We start from the raw sequence: 26,019 nt of genomic DNA, 5'->3' as shown, positions 1-26,019 counted from the left end.
TGGGGTCTGGTTTGTTATGAGTTCCTCTGAGGCAATAGCACAAATGTGTCACATGACGCACACATCTAAAGAAGAACAGAATAGCTGGTTTCTGCTCCAGAATCAGTTCCATGTTTGCCAAGCTTCTACACCAGACTCTGGAATCTATTTCAGATTCTGAAATGCAGTTTCAGTGCCAGTGCGCATGAGAACCAAAATTGCTTTTAGCCACAGCGGAGCAGAAGCTTCTTTCCACCAACGCGGTACGATAATGTTGCCACCATTGGGCCGTGTTGCACTACATAGATGCAGGAGGCCTCTCTGCGCCCATAATGCCTGAGGAAACGGCACCGGATTCAGACAAATTTCTAGCTGATGAAAAGAACCATAATTACATCTCAAATTCCATTCTGAATGGGATTCACTGGCATGATGTCTAGATATACAAATTACATACTTACAAATACTCACTTGGATAGCCATTTCAATGTAATGGTTTGAAGTGTTGCACAAGGACCTCAGAAAGCAGGGTTCAAATACCCACTCCGCCATGAAGCTCACTGGGTGACCTTGAACCAGTCACCATCTCTCAGCCAAACCTACCTCACAGGGTTATTGTGAGGATAAAATGGGGAAGAAGAGAACTAGGCACACCAAATTCAGTTACTTGGAGGAAAAGGTGGCAATAAATGCAATAAATAAATAAAGTGCTTCCTCACAACAACGTTCAGAATGCTGTCAAGCTACGCTTAAACTACCAGAAAAGATCCAGTGAGGTACACCCTTACAATATAGCTGTCAACTTTTCCCTTTTCTTGCGAGGAATCCTATTCGGAATAAGGGAATTTCCCTTTTAAAAAGGGAAACGTTGACCGCTATGACTTACAATCATTTTGAAAAAAACTTCCCCCTCCCAGTCTTCCATCTATTGTCAAATATTTTACTGGCATGTGGTTTGATTTTGGTTTTACCTGTTTCCCTTTTATAACAGCTTATAACAGCCCAATATCTCGTCATGTTTCCATATGCATATTTCTTTGGAAGAAAAAAAGTAGCTTAAACTTCCTACAATTACAGGATATTATGAAGCTTCATTCCTCAGTCAATCTGGCTGGCAACCTTAGGGGACAGGTTATTCTAAGAAGAAGCAGCTTCAGCAACACATTTTGATCACTGTAGCAACAATTCAAAGATGAAAATCTGAGGAGAATTTGGTTCTTATTGTCATTTAAAGCTTAAAGATTTAATGGTTTATTCTCTTATTGATGTGAAGAGGATTTATGTGATTATTTCCCATTAACAGTAATGGGAATTGTATGCATAAATCCCCTTACAGAGTGATAGATTGGGGAGCCGTGTGTGTGTGTGTGTGTGTGTGTGTGTGTGTTTAATAAAAATACTTGTGGCCAGGTCAGCTATATTAATTCAAAAACATTTACATTTTTCTTGAGTCACAGTCTTAAGTTTGACATTGCCTGCTAATCTATGGCTCATAAAGCCAAAGTTCGTTGAGCAGAGATAGAAATGATAATAGATCTGTCTCCCTGAACCCTCTCAACACCCCCAACAGAAAATTGTAAGCATATTCAGTTCTACAGAGCTTGTATCCATCCTAGTTAGGTTTGATGGGGTTAAAGTGTATCACTTTTATCTTATTCCTTCAGGCAAATCTTGCCCATACACCAAGATAATGCACACCAAAGCGTGGACCATCACAACCCCGGGCTGTGAAAGATCCTGAAACAGCTTTGAGGATGTTATTCTGTGAAATATACAAACTGGGCTGGCCCCATGGCCTGCTGTTTGGGCTGACAGGAGTGAAAGTACTTTACATCTCAAGACAGAAGAGATTGTGAGCACTGAAACCGGTGACAAACATCCAAAATGGCTGCTGCCTGGCTTAGGACTTTGTGAACACGGGTTTTGTTGAACAATATCAGTAGCATGATGCATCAGAGAATCCACATCTTCAGTTTTTCCTCGCTTGACTACAGGCATAGGACCAGGACCAGCCCAACCATTAGGCAAAGAGGGACAACCGCTTCAGACGGCAGATGGCCTGAGATACGCTCCCCAAGGAAACTGTGTCATCTCTTCAGCGCCAGGCAAATACATTTTTATTCACTGGGCATTTGAACAGCCCTGGTGGCCTGACATTTAATAGCTGCTGGTGCCTCTCCTGTGTTGTGCTGCTTTAGATTGCTTTTATTGGAACAAACATTTTTAGTATTTTATATTTGCATCGTTTTATTGAATTTCTCCTGTAATCTGTATTTTGCATTTTAATACTGTAAATCACTTCAGATGCCTCTGTATGTGTAAAGTGATATACAAATGTAATAAACTAGCTAATTTATTGGGGTGTCTGTGTAGTAGTAGACACCCTGGCCTAGTATAAGAATAAAGGTAAAGGTAAAGGGACCCCTGACCATTAGGTCCAGTCGTGGCCGACTCTGGGGTTGCGGTGCTCATCTTGCTTTACTGGCCGAGGGAGCCGGCGTACATCTTCTGGGTCATGTGGCCAGCATGACTAAGCTGCTTCTGGTGAACCAGAGCAGCGCATGGAAATGCCGTACCTTCCCACTGGACCGGTACCTATTTATCTACTTGCACTTGACATGCTTTCAAACTGCTAGGCTGGCAGGAGCAGGGACTGAGCAACGGGCCCTCACCCCGTTGTGGGGATTTGAACTACCGACCTTCTGATCGTCACGCCCAAGAGGCTCAATCTGGCTTATTTGCATTAATTAGAAATCCCTCATGTTGCTCCGTATCAGAGCAAACTTAACATAGACAGCATCGCTAATAATTGGTGTTGGGGTCGTTTGGATTAGTAAAGTTGTACTGCATCGGAAGTAGTCATATTATACACCAGTTTACCTATTACCTAGCTTAGGGAAATAGGTTGGCAGATGTTAATAAATGTAGCTGAGAAGCAATGGAGAATAAGTTTTGGAAAGATGACATCTGTGGATGAGACAAATGTCACCTGCCCATAATAGGTTTTGGATACAGGCACCCCAACTTCCCTTCTGCTCTGACTGGGGAAAGATTTCTTAGCTGACTTTAGAAAAAGTACCTCCTAATTTAATTTGAATAGACTAAGGAACAGGAATAGTCAAAGCTTGTTTTGTCATAATTAATTTTAAAACCAGAAATTTGCTTAAGCAATAGCTAATTAAATTTTGGAGGTCTAATATTAGATTAGGAAAGAGCATAATGGTATCAACTGCATATTAGATTATCTTATGTTCCTTCTCACTTACAAGTATTTCTGTCTCGGTTGTTGATGTTGATCATGATGACAATTGATGACGACAATGGTGTTATTGAAGGGTAAGACCAACGACGTTCCAAAATACAGTAGTAAACCATAAAAAGGGTGACTGGGTGACCATTCTCATAAGATAATAATTTATTCCTGTCTTTAAGAATGGAAAGTTCAACATCATTGTGGGCATTTCCTATCATTAGGCAAATACAGATTCATCTGAACCTGGAACCCTGCTACTGACACCATGCACACACAAACACACATTTATTCTGAGCATGCCCAGAAAACAATATTGCAAAGTTATGGGTCGTGCGCATAGAGCAGTACAATTCTGACTGCCGTGTGCGTGAGATGACAAATCACCTCTGGCCCAGTGGCGTGGGATCATCTAGGAAAAGGATGCACCCTCTCTTGCTAAAGCCCTTCTTACTGGAGGTGGAGGTTTAAACACTTTTTTAGTTTCAAATTCCAAAAACTTTATTGAAGGTCTTACTTATTCACCTGCATGTTGTGACAGCCAATTATTGGCAGGAAGAAGGAGCTTTGCTAATATGCTAGAAGGAGTGCAGAGCTCATGGGCAATTTGAAAGTGAAGTAGTAGAACCACCAACAAACGTGGAGTTTGTTCAAGGTTCCAGACACTCCATTTCACACAAAAAAGACCCTCTGGACCGAGGCTGTTTAGGGCTTTAAAGGTCAGCACCAACACTTTGAATTGTGCACGGAAACGTACTGGGAGCCAATGTAGATCTTTCAAGACCGGTGTTATGTGGTCTCGGCAGCCCAGTCACCAGTCTAGCTGCTGCATTCTGGATTAGTTGTAGTTTCTGGGTCACCTTCAAAGGTAGCCCCACGTACAGCGCATTGCAGTTGTCCAAGCGAGAGATAACTAGAGCATGCCCCACTCTGGCCAGACAGTCTGTGGGTAGGTAGGGTCTCAGCCTGCGTACCAGATGGAGCTGGTAAACAGCTGCCCTGGACAAAGAATTGACCTGTGTCTCCATGGACAGCTGTGAGTCCAGAATGACTCCCAGGCTGCGAACCTGCTCCTTAAGGCCACAGTTATCCCATTCAGGACCAGGGAGTCCCCCACACCCGCCTCCCCTGTCCCCCAAAAACAGTACTTCTGTCTTGTCAGGATTCCACCTCAATCTGTTAGCCGCCATCCATCCTCCAACTGCCTCCAGACACTCACACAGGACCTTCACCGCCTTCACTGGTTCTGATTTGAAAGAGAGGTAGAGCTGAGTATCATCCGCATACTGATGAACACCCAGCCCAAACCCCCTGATGATTTCACCCAGCGGCTGCATGTAGATGTTGAAAAGCATGGGGGAGAGGACAGAACCCTGAGGCACCCCACAAATGAGAGCCATGGGGTCTGAACACTCATCCCCCACCACTACTTTCTGAACATAGTCCAGGAGAAAGGAGTGGAACCACTGTATGACAGTGCCCCCAGCTCCTCTAGATGGTCCAGAAGGATGTTATAGTCAATGGTATCAAAAGCCGCTGAGAGATCCAGCAGAACCAAGAAACAGCTCTCACCTTTGTCCCTAGCCCGCCGGAGATCATCGACCAGTGCAACCAAGGCAGTTTCAGTCCCATGATGAGGCCTGAATCCTGACTGGAAGAGATCCAAATGCACGCAGATAACGTTTGCAGAAGTCCATGTGATTAATGGCACTCCTTGCCTTGCTGAGTGATAGCAAGGATCAAGCTGGGAACCACCAGACACTGAAGAGTAACAAGAAGACATGCTGGCTGGAGCTTTCCAGTCAAAAAATTATGCTAGGGGAGATCAGGGTTGGCCCGCGACATTTTGGCACCAGAGGAGAACCACAAAATGGCAGCTCTCCAACTAGGGAAGAAGGGTTGAATGAAGATCTACGTTGGGAACAAGGGGGGAATAAAGATCTGCACCAGAAACAAGCATGAGAGGAGACCAGCAATGCCTTCTATTGGTCAATGGGGGGCAGGTCTACCCTCCAAGGAACATGCCACAGCCATTGCTGCCACCATGCTAGAAAAATGCAACCTGTGCTGCTGAAAGAAGTTGTACGACTCATGCAACACGTTGGCGACTAACATACACACAATAATAATTATACAGTGGTGCCTCGGGTTAAGTACTTAATTCATTCCAGAGGTCCGTTCTTAACCTGAAACTGTTCTTAACCTGAAGCACTATTTCTGGGTTAGCGAAGTGTGTAACCTGAGGCATATGTAACCTGAAGCGTATGTAACCCGAGGTACCACTGTACATTCTTTATCAATCTTCTGAGAAAAATACAAAACCTTATGCAAAGCCACAGAGACTTGCGAACTACCCAACCTAAGATGAACTTATAATGTCTGGTTTCAATGGATTTTTCAAATATTTAACTCAGTCTTTTGTTTTCTTTATCTTTTTAGGTAAGTTCATGAAAATACCAACAAAAGGTTCCGTTTGGTGTTGTTCACAATACTGAGAGATGCTAGTGAAGTTGTAGATAGATGTTAATGAAGGTGTATACAGGGTGCCAGCGTTTTGCACCTATTTCGCCCCGGCAGTCCAAGAAATCTTTTTTTCCCCAAAAAATTTTTATTGGTTTTCACAATATTATAAGCAAACAAACAAACACACAAGACAAACAAACATAACAAACATAAATCATAGCCTTATTGAAAATTACAGTTATTAACTTTGTTAAGTGACTTCCTCGCTTCCCCTTGGTTGAATTTCATTGCATGTCCTTTTAACGGTTTTCCAAATCCCAATTTTTATAAAATTTAACTTAAACATTAACATCCTTAAATCTTCACCTTATATAATTAAACATGTTAATTCATCACTTAACATAAATAAAAGCCTAAGCTTATTAAGTATCTGCAAGCTATTTCCGGTTAATTTAATTTAACAAATTTAACTAAATAATCATTAAATTTATTCCATTCTTCCTGATATTCCTCCTCCTTCTGGTCGCGGACTCTTCCAGTTAGGTCGGCCAGCTCTGAAAAATCCATCACCTTCATCTGCCATTCTTCTACTGTTGGTAATTCTTGGGTTTTCCACTTTTTAGCTAACAAAATACGAGCAGCAGTTGTGGCATACAAAAATAATTTAACATCTTTCTTGGGCAATTCCAAACCTGTTATTCCAAGAAGAAAGGCCTCTGGTTTCTTTATAAATGTAGATTTCAACATTTTTTTCAATTCATTATAAATCTTTTCCCAGCAGTCCAAGAAATCAAGAGGCTGCTGTTTGCCCCTGATGGGGCCCTTTTACTGGGGCTTGCAGGTAGCACACTCCCAAGGTAGTTTTCCGGGCTTCTTCAGTGGTCTAATCTCAAAGCCTTGATACGTATATTCACTAATAATAATACAAACCAAATCTTATTAGAAACAACTTATTGTACTTCTAAATATTCAGTTAAATCAAAAATACATATCCATTATACGTGAAATCAGACACTACAAAAAATTATACAAATATACTTACATTTTATAGAGAATACTATTTCTTGGCTTAACCTTAAGATTAAGATTTAAGATTTACTTAGCAAGGTTACCCTGTTTGGATCTGGATATAAATACACTCTTTCATTACTAATTGCTCAACAGGTGTTTAATGTTAGCGAAAAATGAGGAGGGGAAGGAGAGGATGAAGGGAAGGGGTGAAGTAGATACTGAAAATACTTACATCACATGTGTTTCACATACAGTACATCATATGTGTTTCACATGGCAGCAGCAGTGGGCGATGCATTCCTTGGAGGGCAGGATGCGCCCTCAGCTTGCCTCATGGGTGGGCCAGCCCTGGAGGAGATGGAGATTTGTTCCACACACCCTGCAGGTCAAGCTTTCCTGAGAACCACCCCATCCCTCCTATCCATGTCACCTTTCTACCAATTGTACAATAGGGTTTATATTGTGGCTTAATCTTACTCTTTGGGGTGGTGTGAGGATTAATTTGTCAATGTTTTGCAAAGAGCCAACAGTCTCACTGTTCTTATAACAGCAATAAGCAGAGAAGCTTTGCCGAATTGTAACGTCTCAATGGCATTATTTGTGTTCGTTATGTATCAGCTGAATTTAACAGCTCAGTTAGTCATTACCTGGTAACTTTATTTATAAGAAACTGCTTATTCCTCTTTCAAAATCATAGTACCATTTCATTTTTGTGAAGTCAGGAAGCTTGGTAGATTCCCACCCCCCAGAAGGGATTATAGGCATTTATATGGGCAATGAGGATGTAACACAAGGAAAAATCTTTTACAGGAGATGTGTAAACCTTTGTGCTTCAGGGCAAAAGCTAACTACTAGCTAATGAGAGTCTGAAAGATACTTCTATGTTCCTATAATCATCCATTATAGAGTTACTTGCTCTTTCTCTTTGAAGTATTCAGTCCTGGCCATTTCCAGGGGCAAGACATTGAGACCCACTAAACTAAGCCAGGGATCTGATATTGTGCTCCTATTCCGATAATCCTGTTGGGGTTTTTTTTGCATAAATCCAGGGTCAGAGTCCACAGAGGAATTAAAAGCAAAGAGTTGGGAGGCAGTGGACAAGCTCATCAATTAAGGAGTCAAAAGAATAGTCAGGGCAGGAACACCCGACAGCACCTGGGACTTACGTCATCTCTGTGTGAGGTATGTAGCGCCTGGGACTTACGTCATCTCTGTGTCACAGGTATGTAGACGCACACAGTTTTATGCCGTAAGTACTGTACTTCATATAAGAATTAGATTCTCCTCTGGGTCATCAGAAAAGCCTTCAGTACACTGATTAATTCATTAACTTTCAAAGGTGAATAAATAACCAAGGCTTCAAATTTTTATCTCTTTGGCCTTCCTATTCTGTTACCAATCGCAGATATGATTATGGAACACAACCTTGACACGCTCTTTTGCACCAGCGTGTGTGCTGCAAAGCACATTGGTGGGAAAGTTACCAGCATGTGATGAAGTTTTATAACCATGTTTTATCAAATCTGTCATTCTCTGTCAGTGGGACTGTTATCACTCTGAAAGGAGAAGCAGGGCAAAGCAGTGACGTACAAGCTTAGTAAAGTTCATTGTTCTTGACCGTGGATGTCAAACTCTGTCCCTTTTTCCTCTTTTTGTGTGGCGTTTTGCTTTGCTTTTAGTAGTGGAGTTTAGCAAAGGGAGGGATCTTACGTTTGGATACAATGGTCTTTGAAATGAAATTAAATAAATGCTAGAAGCCAGGAGATGACAGTCAGGTGCGTTCGTTCTCTATCTCTCTCCCTCTCTCTCCCACCAAATAACTCAATCATGGTCGCAAAACGCCATATTCTATTGTTCAGGAATACCAAATATTCAGGGGAACTGGGGAGGTCATTCATATTTCCATGGTTAAAGGGTGGGTCTTTTCATGGTGGAGAAAATAAGGAGAGAAGATCCTTACATGGCAAGTTATCAGACCCTAGGGCAAACCAAGAGGTCAAAAGGTATGCAGTGGACATTTATTCCAAAAGGGCATCAACCTGAATTCTCCCAATAGTGGTGTCCAAACTTTTTCCAAAGAGGGCCAGATTTGATGGTGTGAAGGGCCATGAGGGCTGAGCAGAGGGCCAACCAAAGTTGTTGACCATTTTTTTAGGATTGAAGTTGTTGAGGGTTTTTTTTAGGATTTTACCCCAGGAAATGAACTTGGAAACTGCCACAAGGGACAGATTAAACCGACTAGCAGGCCAGATTAGGCCCCTGAAATGGACTTCGGACATGCCTGTCCCAAACCATGAAGGATACTTTTCTCTCCCTCTTTCATACCTTTCTAGCCCTCTTCATTGCAAAGAAACAAACTGAAAACATAGTTGCCTCTTATAATGAATTAAGGCATATCTATCATGTTAGCTGATCAGTAAAGTCTTGAAATAGATTTAACATTCAACTGACCTGCAACATCTCCTCTGAAAACCTCAGGGGACCAGCTTAAGTGGAGCAGGAGCCTGTTTGACATGATTCAAATTGTCCTTCAAATACCTTGTCTACAAGCAGGGTGTGAGCAGATACACACGTTCTTTCTTGACCTGGCAATCATGGGTATTGGTGGTGGTGGTTATTCATTCTGCCCGAATGGTGCTGTACAGAGCAGCATAAACTAACAGAGTAAAATAAACAAAGAAAGGAACCAAAGGGAGGGGAAGCAACTTAAGGAGAGGGAAAAGAGAGTCCTTGGCTAAAAAAAAAATTCCACACCCCAGGGGTCGCCCATCCCATTTTACCACCTGGGGTGAAACGTGATGGAGACACTTTTCCCCACAACCCACTGCCAAAGCCTTATTTACTGGGGTTGTGTGGCTGCAGCAGCTTCTAGTGAGATCAAGTGAGAATTCCATAAAAAGGTAAAGGGACCCCTGACCATTAAGTCCAGTCGCGGCCGACTCTGGGGTTGCAGCACTCATCTTGCTTTACTGGCCAAGGGAGCCAGCATTTGTCTGCTGACAGGTCATGTGGCCAGCACGACTAAGCTGCTTCTGGTGAACCAGAGCAGTGCACAGAAGCGCTGTTTACCTTCCCGCCAGAGTGGTACCTATTTATCTACTTCACTTTGATGTGCTTTCAAACTGCTAGGTTGGCAGGAGCTGGGACCGAGCAACAGGAGCTCATCCCGTCATGGGGATTTGAACCACAAACCTTCTGATCGGCAAACCCAAGAGGCTCAGTGGTTTAGACCACAGAGCCACCCACGTCCCCCACCTTTCTTTAAAGGTAAAGATAAAGGGACCCCTGACCATTAAGTCCAGTCGCGGAGGACTCTGGGGTTGCAGCATTCATCTCGCTTTACTGGCCGAGGGAGCCGGCGTTTGTCCGCAGACAGTTTTCCCAGGTCATGGGGCCAACATGACTAAGCCGCTTCTGGCGAACCAGAGCAGCGCATGGAAACGCCGTTTACCTTCCCGCCAGAGTGGTACCTATCTATCTACCTGCACTTTGACGTGCTTTCGAACTGCTAGGTTGGCAGGAGCTGGGACTGAACAACGGGAGCTCACCCCATCATGGGGATTCGAACCGCTGACCTTCTGATCGGCAAGTCCTAGGCTCTGTGGCTTAACCCACAGCGCCACCCGCATCCCATATGAGTTCCATAAGATCTTGCAATAGTTTTGGGAGATCTCACAAGATCTCGCCAGAAGCTGTCGCTGCAGCTGCCCAATCCTGGCAGCAGCAACAACAGGGGTGAGCTTGGCACCCACGATGGTGCTGTGCCAGGGGATTCTGCTACCCAAGGTGGCTGCTTCCCTCTGCCTCGTGGGCAGGCCCAGCCCTACTTCCCTCAAAAAATCCTAGGATTTCTAGTTTACTCCTCAACGATCTATAATTCCCAGCACCCTTAACAAACTACAGTTCCTAGTATTCTTTGGGGAAGTCGTATGCCTTAAATATATGGTATAGATGTGATCTGAGAGCAGGGCAATAGGGGGGTACATATACATTGAAAGCACATGACTTCCCCCCAAAGATCCTTGGACTTGTGTTTTTTTAACAGCAATGGAAATTGCAGAACTTACAGTGAGAAACCACTGTTCCCATGATTCTTTGAACCATGTGCTTTAAATATATGGTATAGATCTTCCCTAACAAAGCTACAGAGAATGAACATGATCAAACACAGTTACTCATGCTTATGTATCACTGTGTTTCTCTTTGGCATTTGCATTTGCTTTTTAAAAAGCACCTTAAATCGTATCTTTTAATTCATTTGTTTGCAGCTGAATTCCTGCTCTGCTTACCCCTTACATTTCATTGCTGTTGCTCCCCAAGCATTTCCCCTGCCTTAATTTCTTTGTAACCTTCCAGTTTCTCTATTTCCCCTCTCTTGGAAAAGCTGCCCATCTTGTATTGCATGCCTGTGGGCAGGAATGTCTGTCTGTGGGCTGTTGGGTGGGGGAGAGGGGACACCGGATGCGCCTTCAGCCATAGTGAGGAGCAAGGAAAAGGGATGGATCTGTTGCTTGCCTTGCAAGGGATTCTTGTAGGCAGAAATACATATTTTCAATCCAGCATGGGATTTCAATTTGACAGTGGTTGCTTGGTTCACTGGAGGCTAGTGCATCAGGGCAAATGGATCCCCCAACCTCGGCCAGCCCCCACCTTCTGGCCTTCTTCCATACAACCTATGGGGAGGGGTGACTCTCCCTGTCATTGCCTCCAGCTCCTCCTACGACTGGGCTCCAGGCCCTCCACTCCACCAGTCCCAATGCACACCAGCCATCACTGATTTGGTTGCAGCCACTTTGGAACGGTAGGTGCAAAAGCAGAGAACAAATCAATCAGCTAACAGCCTTGCACATTTGTGTAGCATGAATTTGCTCTGTGAGTGTGACAAAACAAGGCATGATTCCCCTTACAGATTATTGAAAAGACTAAACCAAAGGACTAAACCCCAGACTTGGCCCTCCAGCTGTTTTGGGACTACAACTCCCATCATCCCTAGCTAGCAAGACCAGTGGTCAGGGATGATGGGAATTGTAGTCCCAAAACAGCTGGAGGGCCAAGTTTGGGGATGCCTGGACTAAACACTGCCCTTGTATCCCTGGGATAGTGAGTTATCCCTACATAGCCCTACAATATGTCAAAAGGAAGGAAGGAAGGAAGGAAGGAAGGAAGGAGCAGGTGTAGAAGCTGGAGAGATACGTAGACAGGAGCAATTTCTGCCTCATATACCCATATATTTTGGAACACCTGAAACAACTTAAATGAATGCCATTGTGTGTGTGATGGTAGGGAATCCCAGTCTCTACCCCAGTGTTCTTCTGTGCTGATACAATCAAACAGTCTAGAAACTCTCTATAATAAAATCCCAGCACCATGGAAACCCATGGCAGAATTTGCAATATTATTAAATAGTACCAAACTTCCATCTCGCAAATTGTGCCAAACCTTCAACCTCTCACCCCAAAATCACACGAAGCAGCAAGTACAGCACTGGGTGCCGCATGCTTAAGCCAGAGAAAGGCAGTTTTGCAAGACTTTCACCAACACTCCTGATTCATAAGCTCATGGTTCCAATGCAGTTGCGCTATCACAAAGGCATTCAAAAATCTGTTGGGGTCATAAGTATTTTGCCTCTCTCTCCCTCCCTCTCTCTCTCTCTCCCTGCACCACCATTGCCAAAACTCTCTAGAGAGAGAGCCACATGCACAATGTTAGCATCATTAATTCAAGTGCACACAGCTTAGCCATGATTCACTCTCCAAACAGCCTTCACGCTGCGGTTTGGAGCACTAATTTGGCTGACTCACTTGAACACCAGCCTTTTCAACACAACTTCAGCGACCAAAGGAGAGCCCTGTTCAGACATGTTGTTAAAAAGATAGCCTAACTCACCAGCTATTGGTGGGGTTTTCCTGTATCCTGTCATCTCCCCTCAGCTGAGATGCGGCTGGCAGAGGACTTACTAACAGAGTTGAGTTTTGCAGTGCAACAATAGCAGGAATAGAATGGTGTCTGTTTAAGGAGGGGAAGGAAGCAACTGGTTCCTATTACATATAAAGCAAAGCCATAGGTTACAGCACAAGTTTTTGTCTTTGGTTTTTTGTTGTTGTTGTTTTTTAAGCAGCAGAAGGCCCTGCTGTAGTTTATAGAGGAACCAGTGCAGTGCAAAGTGCAACAAGCTCATCCTTCAACCAGGCAGCAAGATCTGTAAAGGTTTTCAGGAAACAAGATCCTGGCCAGAACATTGGCAGGCAGCAATCGCAGCTTCTATGCCTGCTGGGTGTATATGCCTTTGCACCTAAAGAGACAGAGAAACCTAAACGCAAGAGTCTTGCAGGACCCACAACGGAGAAAAGGGTGTTGACCCTAACTCAGACCACACAGGGAAGTGCATAAATCAGAGGCATCGTGGGCAGGACCACGGGGCACTAGAAGAACAGACCAAGCTGCACTCGCCCTGTGTTGACATGTGGAGTTAAAATGCTCAGCAGAAGTTGAACTTGACACTGAATCCGTGTTGGAAGAGCACGCTTTACCCTAGATATAATCGCATTGCAACTCTGAGTTTAGAGAAACAAGAAAGCTGAATTTATTACAGGAAATACATGCTTGCTGGAGCTAGGGATCGTCCTTATCTAACAAAGGTGGAGAAGTGGTGCTTGCTCTTACATCACAGGTTAAGTCAGGAAGGACAGTCGAGGAAACATGAGATTCCTCTCTCTACCTGCTCTTTCCCATGCAAACAAATCAGCCTCCGGTGCAAGCTGAGTTCCAGAGGGGGTGGTTTTAGGGTAGCACGACTGGTACACGGGTGCCCAGGGTGCCACACTGCAGGGGGTGCCACAACAATGCTGAAGAACGGAGCAAGAGAGTTGGGGGCGGCAAATTTTAGCATCGCACAGGGCACTGCTGAAATTTGAGAGCTCCAAGTTCACGGGTGGCGCTGTGGTCTAAACCACTGAGCCTAGGGCTTGCTGATCAGAAGATCAGCAGTTTGAATCCCCGTGATGGAGTGAGCTCCCATTGCTCGGTCCCAGCTCTTGCCCACCTAGCAGTTCGAAAGCACATCAAAGTGCAAGTAGATAAATAGATACCGCTCCGGCGGGAAGGTAAACGGCGTTTCCGTGCGCTGCTCTGGTTAACCAGAAGCGGCTTAGTCGTGCTGGCCACATGACCCGGAAGCTGTACGCCGGCTCCCTCGGCCAGTAAAGCGAGATGAGCGCTGCAACCCCAGAGTCGTTTGAGACTGGGGTTTACCTTAAGTCCACCACTGGTTACATTCCAACAGATTGAACTTGCAGAAGGAGTTGTGTCACTTGAACCGCCCTTTTCTAGCTGCCCGCCCCCAATTTGTCCCCAGCTCCTGCAGAAATTGATCAGCCACTGCAAATAGAAATGTGCTCTGAATGTGCATCTAGAACAGTGACCCCGGTCATTGCTGCACTGAAACAAGGGCGACTGGAAGATCCCCTTTGTGCCTCCTTGAACCTGGGAAAGAGTCTCCGCTGCTAGGAATAGAGTCCAACAACATCTGAAGGGCACCATGTTGACTACTCCTGGATGAAAGCAAACACAGGAGATGGGTCTGCAAAGGATGGAGAGAATGAGGAATAATTTGGGAAGTAAGAAGGTCTGCCTCCAGAGGCAGATTTTGGCAACAGGCGATCAAGTATTAATTTATTGTCGTATTTTACCACCACTACGCACTATTTAGGCAGTCCGCCTCAGGCAGCAAAGTGTCTTGACTTGGATCATATTTCTTTTGATGGGGTTCACAAGAGAAGAGGGAGGGAGAGAGAGATTGGACTGGATTTTTAACATGTTGAGGTGTTAGAGCATTCACAAGACTTTTTTAAAAACCAAAAACAATGAACACCAGTTACACTAAACCCTATTTCCACCACACACACACAAACATTTTGTTACCATTTCTCCTGATCGCTTCTCTTTAAAGACCGAGTTCATAGTAGGGTTTGTGCCCTAAATTTTGTTTTTGCTCATGTACAAAATTGCAGATGATCTCCTAGCATGGAATTGTATGTTGCATTTTAAAAAAATGCTTTGAGTCAATTTTTTGAAAATAAGGGGGGAAATAGTTTCAGATAATAGTATTTTTTATCTTATTTTCCCCCTTATTTTCAAACACTCCTCATTTACACATACTTACTACCCTAAGCCTGTAAACTTGACAATAATTCCTACTTATTTCAATGGAGCTTGCTTCTAAGCAAGCGTGCTTAGGAGAATCTTAGCACATTTACCACATTATAATTAAATTTATTGGGATTTGCTTCACAGTAGACAGCCATTAAGATTATGCTGTAAAACATTGCTCTTATTGTTTTGTTTTAAATGGGAGTCAGTCACGAGAATTTCAACTGGGGCATTTGGCCATTTTTATCAACAATTTTCTTTCAACATTTCCAACTGCCTATCAATATAGCACAAAAATATAGCATGGCTGTCTCTCTTTTGCCAAAGTTATCAGAAGTGGGGAAACATCTCTGAACGCGGCAAGCAGGTAATGTAATTTGTGTATTGCTTCGTAATTGCTAACAATACTACCATGGGTGTAGCCAAGGGGCCCATCAAGTAAAACAATAGAAACACCTAACTAACTGACCAATCACGTCGGTTCTGCCCCCCAAACAAAAGTCCTGCCCCCCCCCAGTCCTTCCTCCCCCCAACAAAAATCCTGGCTACGCACATGAATACTACCGTATGTATGCTATTTTCGCAATCAGAACTTCAAGAAAGCAAATATTACTGGCGAAATGATGGCTTCTATATAAACACACACATGCAGAAAAGATGGAAATTCTCAATTGTTCATTCTAAGCATATTCCAAATTATTGGAAGTACAGTAATCAAATGCACTTCTCCATTGCTGAGGACTGTGCAGTTTTACACCCTCATAGCCTTGGAGAATTATTGGGCAAGGAGAAGACTCTTTTCGAAGTTTCCATGATACATATGTACAAATAGTTTAATATTTGATGACTGATATGTGTCCTCTCAGCATTAACTATGCACAATTACCGTGGCTTTTTCCAACCAAGGCATCGGACACCATAACCCGGTTTTAAATTAAATCTGCAGCTATAGCCAAGTGACCTTCAACTGTGTTGTGGAACTGGCAGATTCCAGCAGTTTCGCGTTTTCAAAAGGACACCGAGAAAGAGACAGAGCCGCCTATGTCCAAGAAAGAGGTCCCAGTGTGAAAGGGAGGGGGAGTCCCTTCTCTGTGTTACTTAGGTTTCTCTAATGTAGCTTAATTACTTTTAACCTCTGGAAACAATTAGGTAACCGTCCTTTGAAGTGAGACAGACAACTTGTCAAGCTGAGGGCAGCAGAATGCCAATAATTGTTTTCTTTATATGCACTGTGAATAGACGTGTGTGTGTGTGTTGGAAAAATGAACTGGGTCAGGCGCACCCACGAACCTAGTTATGGCAAATGTTGGGTGCTCAGGATTTGGAATAGATTTTTGATGAGCTAGGTATCGTTTGTGGAAATTCCGGGAACAAATCTGTTCCGGCCTCCACACAAAGCAGTTAGAACTCCATGGTATGGAAAGCATAGCCCCCCTCCCTTTCCTGGAAAAACCAAATAAATGAAAAGCGCGAGGGCGCGCGCAGGTCTGCAGGAAGCTCAGACTCTCGGTTTGCAACCTCCGCATCTCCTACAAACGCCCATCTTCTGTGATCTGGCCTCAGGATTATGGCAGTTCCCTCTCAGGTGCCTTTCCTGAGCCTTCCTCGATCAAAGGGAAGCCCGAATGTCAGCAGTGATTGTGATCTGAAATAAGATAGCTCTGAACCGAGGAAAGCGGCCTGGAGTGCGGGGAGGATGGGCGCAGGGCGCGGCGGATGCGCTGAATATCTTTGGACAGCGCATCCCCTGGCAGAGACGGGGCGGGACGCGGCCCCGCTCGCCGGGACGCCTCGTTCCAGGCGAACACAGCGCCCATTCTCGGATCAGATCACATCAGGTGGAGAAGCGCGGACCCCTGAGGCCGCCTCGCCGGTTCTGACCTCGGCAACCCCGCGCCAAGGTCGTGCCTGCCTCTCCTCCAGGCTGGGAGCCGCTCAGCTCCAAGGAGGAATTCGGGTGTGGCTCCGAAGCTGAAGCGAGCGCCACCTTCGTTCCGGCTTCTCAGAGGCGAGCCGACTTGGCCAGAGGAGACTGGAGGTGGGGAGACTTCCAAAAGCCCCCTTTGGGCGCAGTGTTGGCCTGGAGTTTGGGGCACCACTGACCCGTGGAAAGTCTTCAGTGCCCTAGGAAACCACCGAGGCCAGTAGGATTTAGGATCCCAAAATACATTTGGGCTATAGAATCCGCCGCGGCCCATAGGCGCGGCTTGCGCACATGCTTAACCCTGGCCGGCGCTTGAACAGGACTGGGGGGGGGGGCGGTTCCGCGGAATTCAAAACGGAGGTCGACAAAGACCCCCGGGGGTGGGCAACAGGGCTGATACTGGGGCAGTCCCCACCCCCCAGGCCTGGCACCGCACAAGGCTAAAAAAAATATTTTTTGATTTTGAAGGGGGGGGACCGGCCCCACAACCGCTGTCGAACAACACGCCGCCGCATGCCCTCTTTGGCTGTACTCCACACCCCTCCACCCCCACTTCCTGGCCAGGGGATTCCCCGCCCCGCCGGGCTCTCGGGGCTTTGACCGGCCCTTTTGCGCAGCAGCCAGCCTGCAAGTCCCGGCGCGGTCCCGAAAATCTTTCCCGTGCCGTGCGGACGCCCCGTCTGCTTGGGCGAGCCGGAGGGAAGAGGTTTCTTCCTCCCCAAACACCGCCCCCCCCCCCCGCCACCTCTCAAGACAGTGGCGGCTGCTGCTCAAGGCAACATCTCTATTTTCTCCCTCTCTAACCAGAGAAGGGAAGAGAAAGGTCCCCCTTGAGGCGCGCGTCACCTTGGCGATGTAGCAGCGTTGCAGCGCACTCTCCCTCCTGCTCCGTCGGGGGAGGCCGCTTTCACTTTCCGCTCTCCTTGCGCGCCCGCGCGCGCTCCCCTCAGCAGACGAAGAGACCAGCTCTTCGTCGTTCCCTTCCCTAGACACCCCCGGCAATAAATAAATTTCGTGCGGTTCCTTCCAGCCGCCAGAAAACTGCGGCGGATGGGACACCTCGCTCGGACTTTTTAAAGACTCTTTCTACTTTCCCCTGCCCGGCCTCCCGGTTCATCTTCACCTTCGATGGCTCCTTTTAATACTGTCCCCCGCCCTCCTCTCTCCGCTCGTGCCTCGGATCTGTATCCCTGGCCCCCATTTTCATGCCACCGAGCTTTCCCATTATTGTCCGCCCGCTGCTCTGTCTCCGCGGTTTGCTGCGGCGAGGCAGCCGCCTTAGTACTCCGACTTTCAGCTCATCAACGCCACTGACAACCTGCAGGAGGACACTGGCTCGTATCGAAATCGCCTTTGGGGGAAGAAGAAAGGGAGGATTCAGTGGCTGCAGGCCGGCTGGTTCTAACCACGCCGTTTTATCCCGACTTGGAAGGGAGCCGTCGGGACTGGGCCGATGGACGTGCCAAGCACATCGGGTGCGGCGCAGTTCTTGAAGCCAGCGCGCGCACCACGTACGGGCACCCCGTATGCCCCCTCCCCAACACCCACCAGCCCCCACCATCTTAGCCAATAAGCAGAGAGATGTAGTTCAGCAGCACCTGGAGGGCGCCAGGTTGGCTCCCCCTGGCGCGCGCGCAATCCTAACCCCCCAAGGACAGCTCCGTTGCGTGAGCGAGCCACGGCCGCCTTTCGCAGCAATACACCGCCTCCCACCCCCTGCTTCAAGAGCCCTGCCATCCCGCTTGCTTGCCTGAGATTTTTCCCCGACGAGCGGTACGCTTAGCGCGTGCTGCCCGCCTCTCTGCTGACCCGAAGACACGAGTCGTGGGAACGGGCAGCAACGTTCGCCTGTCAGGGTGGCAGATAAGACGGCGCGGGGAGCCGGGGAGCAGCAGGGCGAGTCTCCCCACCTCCCCCCCCCGCCGTACCCCCACTTCCTTCCCTAAAAGAAATCTGCCAGCTCTGCTTCAGCGAACTCCTTCCACCCCCGATCTTGCCCCTTGCGGGGTTCGCCCCTGCTCGTCCTGCCCCCAATACAAATATATACCGTATATTTATATATTTTAAAACCCTTCTTTCTCCCTTCTATTAACACTTCGTTGAACAGCTTAAGGGATGAAGGGTTGGCAGTTGCCTACAGAAGGTTTCAGTTCGCTTTCCGTAGGAGGGAGCGAGCGGGGTCGGTGGGGGGTCGCCCAGCTCCCCAACTTTGCAAAAGGCGCCGCGAGGATTGGGGCGCCGCAGCCGCAGCGGCTCCAGGTTCTGGGGAGCCTTCGGGCCGCGCAAAAAGGAAGACCCGGGAAAGTCAGTAAACACCAGGAGGGGGGAGGGGGGTCTCCTGTCTTTTGTCTTCGTTTGCTGGTCTGTCAGCGACTCCCCCCACCCCCACCCTCCCAGTTTGGCTCGGGCTTGGCTAGGTTTGCAGCCAAAACAAGGCAGAAAAACGCCGCGGCCGGCCCGCTCCTGAACTTCTCACCTTGAAAAACAGAACCAAAACAAAACACGCGAAAGAGTACCATTTAGTGACAATCGCCTCGGTTTCTTTTAACCCTCTTTTACAAGGGCCTTTAATTGTATAAGGATGAGGAGACCACACAAACAAACATACACACACACACACACACACACACACACACACTACACATCCCAAACTAACAGGAGCCTAACAATCAGAACGAGGGGCGGAAAAATTTAGCGTTTGGGAGGCGGCGGCGGGGAATTATTTATACCTTTGACATTTAAAAGAGCATAATTAATTTGTCCTGTTTGCCTTAACATTGTTGGGGAAGGCTTCCTAGACAGCAAAAAAAAGATGGGGGGGGGTAGAAAAAGGCACAGAGAGCTCGGAGGCCGGCGCTGGTCTCTCCCCCACCCCTTTCAGATCTGTAATCAATCACTGGAGGCAGGGATATTGTAAAGATTCGATAGATTAAAATGCAAATGAAAGGTAGAATAAGAAACATTAACATGGCAATCAAAGATTTAATAATCGTAAATCAGGGAGGGCTTTTTTGTTGGTGTTGCAGCTGCACTTTATTTATTTATTTTAACTTTAATTATGTTCGTTCTATAAATAAATAATTTCTGAACCGAGACTTAAAAAAAAATAATCAGGATTTTTAACCATGAACTCCAGTACTCAATCTCTTTCCTTTAAAAACCGTTCAAAGGTTTTGTTTGTTTCATTAATGGGGAAGAAGAGAGAATAAATCTTCTAAGATGGTATTCAACATTCCCAACCTAAAATCCTGATCCAAATAAAAATTGTCGTTTCAAAATTCAAGATATTTATTTGCCTACATCGTTGTAGCACTGGTCAAAAGTGGGTGGAGAGAGGGGCGGAACAAGAAATATATTTTAAAAGATGCAAGAGGAAGGAGATCCTCACAATAATGACTTTAACATCCAGATAGTTTTATTAGCCGATATTGCCATTTTAAAACCGATGAGAAACGCTCAGCTGTAAAGCTGTGATCTATCTAAGCAGGAGGGAAACCTGCCAGCAAGTAATTTCTCCTCCAGAACTTTTTCGGACCTCCCTTCTCCAAAATGAAACAGCAACAATATTAACTAGGAAATGTTTTCTGCTGGCAATTTCGCAGTGCAGAAAGGTCCCAGATCGGTGGCTTTAGCCCCCACCCCACACGCGCCGCGTGTTTTCGTGGTGCTGTCGTCTTACATGCAGATTCCGGATACATTTACCTGAAGTCTGGCCCCATCAATCGAGCGCTCCTCCTTTTTCATTTAAAGGGCGTTTAAGTTCGGGTGGTGGCAGTTCAATTGACTTTCAATGGGAACAGACAGTCTAAATACACCCCCAGGAGACTGTAAATACCCTCTGAGTTGGATTCTAGAGAGGGGCTTTTTCATGCCTCACACCCCGATCTTAAATACAGTCACAAGCAGTCCTTTTCGCAGAATTCACTGCCATGAAATTGCGCTCAGATTTCACAACATTTACTCGGGACCTAAATCCCGCAAAAGTTAACTGGATTTGCTGCTCAGAAAATAGATGTGCAGCGATTGTTATGCAGTACTCGAGGATGAGTACCGAAACCCGTCTAACATTGTGGGTTCTATTCCGTATTGCGTTTATTTTAAAAGTCCTGCTTCGCGCTGTTGGGTCATCTCCTGCAGGGACGGGACTTGGAGATTTATTTTTTTAAGTGGAGTAAACAATGGAGGAGCAAAGTGGAAATCCTTTGCCTAAATTTGGCATTTCCAGCAGCATCACCTTCTTCTTATTTTCGCCTTGAATGATGGGGTGAGAGATGTCTGGTTAGCAATTCCCACTTATCCAAATTATGTATATATAGAAATATATTAAAGGGAACATGACGAATTTCGAAAATTGCTGCCTTGAACAAGGCATAATCCTCTGGATGAAATATCCAAGCGGTTATTTTATCCAGAGGATTAATATGCCACATTTTTCCCCTAGTCCGTGGCTAAACAAATAATCTTCGCAGTATTTATATATTTTGGTGACAATACAGCAGGAGGGTCGGAGAATCGCACAATCACCATTTTACACACTTTACGCGGGGCTGCTGCAATCCTGAGCATGGGGTTTTTGTTTTTGTTTTTCCTTTTTTTATTTTTAGCTTCAATTGAAATCAGTGGGACATACCACCTAATAGGCGAACTTACTCGAATCAGAGTACAAGACACAGAGAGAGAGAGACACACGCCGCCCTTTGCCTCTTCTCCCCTCCTCTCCTGTGCAACACGCTGCCTCGATTTGCCCCGTGGCTCGTGTCAGCTCCACGCCACGCCACGGTGCCACCCTGTTCCCGAGTCAGGGACAAGGTGTGGACTAATTTCATTTTCTTGACTGGTCAGGTAACCAACCCGTTGGCTGCCAGCTACCTAAGGCGACGCGATCCTAAGGGAGAATCTGGAGGCGATCACGCTAAATCTGCAGCGCGCATTAAGGACACGGAGGGTGCGGGTGGGAGGAAAGCGGGGCTTTAAAGGGAGGCTTTAAAGTGCTGCGGGCTGCTAAGTGCTTCCAGATATAGCCTTTGTCAATTTCCCTGTAGAGCTCCATTCATCAAAGGAGAGGCTAGTTGCGGGGAGGAATCGCGGGTACTTATTCTCAACTTTCCTGCGCCCACTTTGGGCAGCGCGCATCACGAGCCTCCCGCCCTTCTCTCCCCATCAAGGACTTGCTCCTTGTCTGGTTGAAACGCAGCAAGGCAGGTCCTTGATTTTGCATTTCACCAAAAGGTTACGCAAACCTCTTAACAAGAAAGGAGAAGGAAATCGTGGCGGTGAGGTCCCTGCAGAATCAGGTAGCGCGCGCCAGATCGCCGCCCCTGTGCAGCGCTAAAGTTCTCTCTCTCTGTGTGTGTTGTGTGTGTGTGCGCGCGCGTATCTCCTGACCCCACAATGCACAGCTCGGTTTCATTGATCATCTCACTCCCCCCCCATCTCACCCCTCCCCTTTATGAGATAATGCAATTACAAACATCAATAAGAAGCTGCAAGGGGAATCATTATGCGGTGACAGTGATAAATGACGCTGCAGAAATAGCAGGCTTTTTTTTTTTCCTAACAGTCCGGGAGCCCAGGGGCTTTGGGGGCCTGAGCGCAGTTACCGAGGAAACAGATGACATCCAAAATGGCACCAAAGGAAAAAAGAAAACAAAAAAAGAGCAGTCCTTTCTTTTGCCTTTCACTCTCCTTCTCCCGCTCCCACCCCCAATGGATCCAAAGAGTTAGTTTTGGCTTTAGAAACAGCTGCCACACAGGCATTTAGTTATTTCACACATTAAAGCCCTGGAAGATTTCCTCTGTCCACTACATAAAATACAAAGCTGCTGAGACTGCTTAGGAGTTTATTAACTACCTTCTAGCGAGAACCTGAACAAAAGCAGATCTTGCGTTATCACGATTCTAGGACAAATGGCCCGATTCGGCAAAGTGGGGGGGGTCAATCTCCGCCCCTTATAAGACAGACACACACACACACACACTTTTTACAGAAGATCTTAGTGTACTTTGCGTCTTCTAACGGTCTAGTAAGGGCGGCCCTTTTGCGATTCCAAACCTTGAGCCGGGGAGTCCTTTTTACACCTCCAGTAAACACAGCAAAGTCACACAAAGAGGATAGACACACAAAGACTAACGGAATGGTAGCTTTAGAATACAAGATCAAGTGCACACTATTCACATCCACAAACCTATTCCTTGGGGCGGGGGATATCAAACACACTTGGAGATTTTCGCTAGGATCCCCGGGTGGACATTCTTACAAGTCATGGGTTTAGGATCAACGCGTAAGGCAACCCAGAGGAACAACAGCCTGCGAAAAACTTTCTAAATTTCTCGGTCTTGATGCCCGCCTAAACGTCTACCTAAACTCTCTGGAATAACTGCTTATATTGTTGACTAGTTGTGGTGGGCGCGCTTCGCATGAAAACCGATTGGCAGTGCGATGCGATAGGTCGACTCGGGAGTAAATCCTTTTGCGCTGAGTGGCGCTTACTCCTGGGTGAGTTGCAGCCTTCTTCAGCAGAATCATTCAGCAGCGCATTCTAACTGGAAAGGTTCCCTTGAAAACCTGCCCCTTAAGGGTCTATGAGTCTGAACGCTCATGTACGTGCGTGGAAGATGGTGTCTTTGTCAGCCTAAAATTGCTTTTCACTGCTAGCCACACTTGGGCACAATTCCAAAATTAATTCACAAGTTGTGGAGCAAGCCTTGCTTGGAAAGACCCCTCCCGCGCCAGTCTTTGCACACAGGAGGAGCGACAGATTCACTTTTAAGGCATAGTTTACCTTTTTAAAAAATTTTTAAAAATAGGGGGAAACCCCCCACACATCTTCCCAAACACACAACCCCCACGACTTTTTAAGGTGCCACTTTTAACTCAAGCGTCCGCCACCGTTTGCGAAGCACCTTGGAGACAGCAGCCGGCCAAAGGTAAGTCGCTCGCCTTGGGAGGTTTGTGACCGGCAGCGGCGAGGAGAAGCCACTGGCTGAGTTTGCTATTCCGGGTCCCTTTAGGGACTTCTCGGACTTTCGGGTGCGTTTCGCTCGGCTGGAAAGGCTCCACACGCACCCCCTTCCTTCCAACACACACACACGTTGGATGGATTTCGATAAAGTAGGAGAGGATATATGGAACTGATATTATCCCCCCGATCTCACGTGAGGTAGGTTTAGAGCTTGAGGAAGAATAACCTTTGTTGGTTATACACACACACACAGGCTGCACGCCTTGCAGGAAGGAGGGGATGAGAAGGTAAGGAGATGGCTCTCTTCTTTACACTCTCGCACACACTTTGAAGGATCCGACTGTGATTTTTGACACTGGAGAAAGAGAGAGGAGAAGTGGGGGGCGGGGGAGAGAGACTCCCACTCCAAGCACAGAAATGTCCCCAGGTTCCCTCTTCTGGGCTGGATGATGCTGGTCCCACCCTTTCCTTCAGTGCAAATGGACCCTCAGAAAAGGGCTTTGGTCGGAGGAGAGAGAGGCTGGCAGGACCTGGGCATGAGAGGCCGAAGGAGACAATCGAGAGCAGGCTGGCTTGAACAAGAAAAGAAACAAAGCGGTTATCTTCCGAGGAGGCTGGAAAGTTGAGTGGGTGAGGGGATAACAGCTAATCCCGCCTTGTGATGCCGGATTTTAGGCGGCGGGGGCAGACTCACACGTGGTGCTTCTTTTGCCAGCTGACACGTGTTCCGGGACGAAATCCCACCCCCGCCCCCACGACCAGAAAGAAGCGGAGCAAATCGCCCTTTTCTCGCTTCTCCTCCTGTTTTTCCCTTCGCGGATCGAGCTTGTCTGCAAACAAAGCTGGGCGAGGAAAAGTTTTGCAGGACTTTAAAAAGGAGGCGGGCGGAGAAAAGGGGGTAGACCTCCGTCCAGCAACACACAAACACCAGCATCCTCTCCCCCGCCCCAGGAAACGAATAGCAACAGCAACAAAAATCCCCTCTCCCAAATCCGTGTCGTATCGATCCAACTGCTTTGCCTTTCCGTTTTTTTGCTTTTTGGAATAAACCTGCCCTATACTATCCAACGCCACTTCATGGTCAGGGAAAAGGCAGGGGAGGAGCGGGGTCGCGCTGGGGAGAAAAGGAGATCTCTCTGTTCACAACGGCCAAAGGGGGACCGGAGGGGCCATTTGTTAACTTGGGAGGAGGACGGAGACGCTTCCGATTCTGCGGCTGACAAATGCAGAAAGAGGCGAAGCCCTTTGCCCGGCTGGGCTAGTGGTCCCTCCCGCCCCGCTCGGGGGTGCTGCCTCTAGAGGGGGCCTTGCGCCCCACCCTCGCCCACCCCACCGGACTCCGCTCTGCGGGCTCCTGGGAGAAGCCGGGAGTTCAAATGCAGACAAACAAGATCTCCATGATTCAGCTTCTCCAAACACACACGCACCCCCTACCCCTGCCTAGGAAAAGTGACAAGGGCAGCAGCAGACTTGGGGTGGATCCGGCGGCGGCACTGATAAAAAGAAGGACAAGGTGTATTAAATCAAAACAAAAATAAAACTAAAGTATTGTTTTAATCGCAGCGACCCTAATCTTGGAACAATTGTATTATCCGCGCAATAACTCTACGGAGAACCTTGGTTGGGGGTTTAAAGGCGGGGGAGGAGGGATCATGTCCAAACACGACGGTAAAAGTTCTCCACTACCAGCTGCCCGCACACCCCGCCGATCAAGCGGGATTTCTCGCAATTTCTCAAGTGACACTCGACTCGGTGCAATACGGTACCCTCGCCGCGCACAAAACAGGCAAAGAGGAAGCCCCAGCGCGCATGCGGCAGCGTCGGACAATCTTTGCAGGGGCGGGGAGGGGGGGGGGAGAAAGAGCTGACAAAAAAGCAAGACCGGCGGGGACGCCGGAAAACTTTTGCGCGGAACTTGGGGGAGAAAAAGGCGGCGGGATCCGGGGTCTCCCCCTCCAGCCCAGCCCCTCTCTCTGCAAATGCTTCCATGCAGAATGGCCAAGGCGCAAAGCTAGTTCCCTTCTGCGCTCCAAAGTATTTTCCCTAGCAAGCACAAGTGGGAGCCCAGATTTGGACTCGGGGGGCTGGGGAAGAAGCAGCACGAGGACGGGAGGGAAGGAAAGCGAGGAGGAGGAGGAGGAGGAGGAGGAAGAGGGCGGGCTCCTACCTATCGGGTCGTTTTTCCATATCCCCAAAAGATGGCAGTCGAAGCTGACATTCCTTCTCCTTGGGCTCTGCAGCGGGTGGCAGCGAGAGGGGGAAAGAGCGAGAGAGAGAAAGGA

At 47.2% G+C, this 26,019-nt stretch overlaps 1 long non-coding RNA gene across 1 annotated transcript in view; it reads right to left on the bottom strand.

Annotated features, from left to right (window-relative positions):
* LOC308473748 overlaps window positions 1–26,019 on the bottom strand; it is an 86,623-nt gene extending 60,604 nt beyond the window's left edge. Inside the window, exon 1 of the long non-coding RNA XR_013984278.1 lies at window positions 25,905–26,019. This is a non-coding gene — a long non-coding RNA (uncharacterized lncRNA). The remainder of the gene's footprint in view (window positions 1–25,904) is intronic.

This window comes from Podarcis pityusensis (assembly GCF_964106645.2).
Source record: "Podarcis pityusensis genome assembly, chromosome: 3".
Lineage (NCBI taxonomy): Eukaryota > Metazoa > Chordata > Lepidosauria > Squamata > Lacertidae > Podarcis > Podarcis pityusensis.
The sequence above is the reverse complement of the archived record's forward strand: the minus strand, read 5'-3'. Positions and strand labels throughout refer to the sequence as shown.